Source organism: Mustela nivalis (assembly GCF_964662115.1).
Source record: "Mustela nivalis genome assembly, chromosome: 17".
Lineage (NCBI taxonomy): Eukaryota > Metazoa > Chordata > Mammalia > Carnivora > Mustelidae > Mustela > Mustela nivalis.
This window is the reverse complement of record NC_139036.1, coordinates 442,900-445,870: the sequence shown is the minus strand read 5'-3', so window position 1 is coordinate 445,870 and position 2,971 is coordinate 442,900. Positions and strand designations below refer to the sequence as shown.

The 2,971-nt window shown below is 41.5% G+C and overlaps 1 pseudogene across 1 annotated transcript; it reads left to right on the top strand.

Annotated features, from left to right (window-relative positions):
- Positions 1-643: 643 nt before the first annotated feature.
- LOC309851094 (small ribosomal subunit protein uS5 pseudogene) lies at positions 644-1,589 on the top strand (annotated as a pseudogene). The gene has a single exon. The product of its transcript is annotated as a small ribosomal subunit protein uS5 pseudogene (transcript).
- Positions 1,590-2,971: the final 1,382 nt, after the last annotated feature.

Genomic DNA, 2,971 nt, shown 5'->3' with positions numbered 1-2,971 from the left:
AAGGATATACTATCACAATTGAGGAAGATAATTGAGATTACTTAAAATGATAAACTTTACTGTATAGGGTTTTTTACAAGTTTGCCACAGATTCACATTTTTTAAAATATATATCTATTTGTGTAAAGAGAATGCACTGAGAAGTAAAAAGATAGTGATATATCAGTGCTACCAACTAATGGCTATAATATCATCACCTTATTTATGAACAATGAAACAGTGTGTAATATTTAAATAAATTTAAATAAATTCCTATTTATTTTATATATTTATAAATTTAAATGAATTCCTATTTATTTATTATTAAAGAAATTCCTCTAACAAACAGTATGTTTTGAAGGTTGCTAGCAGGAAAGTGTTGTACGACATGGAAGTAATCAGAAAATGTGATCTAAAATTCTGCTTTCAAGGGCGCCTGGGTGGCTCAGTGGGTTAAAATTCTGCTTTCAAGAAGCTATAACAGTAAGTACTGAGCATTAGCTATTATATGCTATGGATGAATAACTGAAATCTACATTTGAAACTATTGGTACACTATATGTTACCTAATTGAATTTTAAAAAGTTAATAAAAAAAACCACTATTTTATAAAACAATATTCCCAACAGGCTCTTTTGCTTTAAAATACTCACTTTGTTTCCTCTCTGAGAGAACACCAAATGGCGGATGACGCCGGTGCTGCGAGAGGGCCCGGAGGGCCCGGGGGCCCTGGAATGGGAGGCCGCGGCGGTTTCCGCGGTGGCTTCGGCAGCGGCATCCGGGGCCGGGGCGGGCCGGGGCCGTGGTCGGGGCCGGGGCCGAGGCCGCGGAGCTCGCGGGGGCAAGGCCGCGGACAAGGAGTGGATCCCCGTCACCAAGCTGGGCCGCCTGGTCAAAGACATGAAGATCAAGTCCCTGGAGGAGATCTATCTCTTCTCCCTGCCCATCAAGGAGTCTGAGATCATCGACTTCTTCCTGGGAGCCTCCCTCAAGGACGAGGTTTTGAAGATCATGCCTGTGCAGAAGCAGACGCGCGCGGGCCAGCGGACCAGGTTCAAGGCATTTGTCGCCATCGGAGATTACAATGGACACGTCGGTTTGGATGTCAAGTGTTCCAAGGAGGTAGCCACTGCCATCCGCGGAGCCATCATTCTGGCGAAGCTTTCCATTGTCCCTGTGCGGCGAGGCTACTGGGGGAACAAGATCGGCAAGCCCCACACTGTCCCGTGCAAGGTGACTGGCCGCTGTGGCTCTGTGCTGGTGCGTCTCATCCCCGCCCCCAGAGGCACTGGCATTGTCTCGGCCCCTGTGCCCAAGAAACTGCTGATGATGGCTGGTATTGACGACTGCTACACCTCGGCCAGGGGCTGCACTGCCACCCTAGGGAACTTTGCCAAGGCTACTTTCGATGCCATCTCCAAGACCTACAGCTATCTCACCCCTGATCTCTGGAAGGAGACTGTGTTCACCAAGTCTCCCTATCAGGAGTTCACGGACCATCTTGTGAAGACCCACACCAGAGTCTCTGTTCAGAGGACCCAGGCTCCAGCTGTGGCTACTACATAGTTTTATACAAGAAAAATAAACTGAACTAAAGCTTGAAAAAAAAATACTCACTTTGTAATGAGAGTCATTACTTTTGTCTAGCCAAATCTTATAGCACTGTTTATCCCTTCCCTGCTTTATCCCTTCCCAGTATCAATAAAGGCTCACTTGGGTTACCTAGAAGCCATGAGAAAGCCTGTAATAGATCTGGCTGGTTTTCACCAGCAATTTGACCACCATGTGCACAGGGAAGTCTATTGATAAAGGCTTTATTGCAATAAGTTGCAAATACATGGATGATTTTGAATTCTCTTTCTTGAGGTCTTGTTTCATGATAATAAATTTAGGGTGGCTTATTGGAATGGATGTTATTAACATATCTTCATAGTTATAAGCACATGGAATTGTAAAATAGATGAATGAATGTGGCATTACTGACAACTGTCCTCATTTTGAAATCAAATTACAGTGTACTAAGATGAGGAAGCAAAGCAGATTTGGGATTATGAGTGAAATAATTTTAAAAAGTATTAGGGGTATGATCGGACTATTGGGTAATTCAGTAGAAAAATGTCTACTGATTGAGATTCTGTGTTCCCTGATTTCAGAGAGAAGTTAAGATAAATAAGTAACACGAGGAGACTAGGAAGCCAAACATAAGTGATACTTTTGTGCCAGGGTGTGTATACATCTGTTTATCTTCTTGCTTTACCACTAAGGTTGCTCCTAGAGGAGAGTTTAAATATGTGTTGGAGCTAATCTCTGTGGATTACACAAGAAACCACATCCTACAGCTCTCCCTGAAACACCCCTTATGATTTCAATGTAATTTGGTTTTTGCATTTTTAGAAATAACAAAATACTTTGCAAACTCATCTACTTTATTACCATCACAAGTGAGTCAGCTGACTCCACATTTTAACACAGTGACAGTCACAGAGGAATGGAGGAATGAGTAGAGTTATCAATATATGTGCTTTTAAGAAGTATGACAGGGTAGCAGCTATTTCCAGGAACCAAAACATGGGTCAGCAGCTGTGCAGGAAAAGTGATGGAATAAATGACTCATTTCAGAGGAGTTCTATAACATATTAGTTCTATAATGTATCTTCAGCCCCCAATTACCCGCTTTGATCTAAAGATAAGGATTTACAGTTAAGGTCCCATTTATGATTTGACTGGTAGGGTCTGAATCATGTTTACTATTGTTTTGACTATTACTTGAAACCTATAGTAGTACTTGGGATATGTGTTGTGTATTCTGTGAACATGTGCTATTTTTAGATTAGATAATTTCTGTCTCGAACCCCTGTTCATTTGTTTGTTTTTGTTTATTTGATAGTGGTTTCAGTAAATGGATATATCTGAAAAATTGCAAAGCCACTATTAAAACAAGTTATTATTATATATAGCATGGAATTGCACATTCCTCCTTTGAATCCGACAG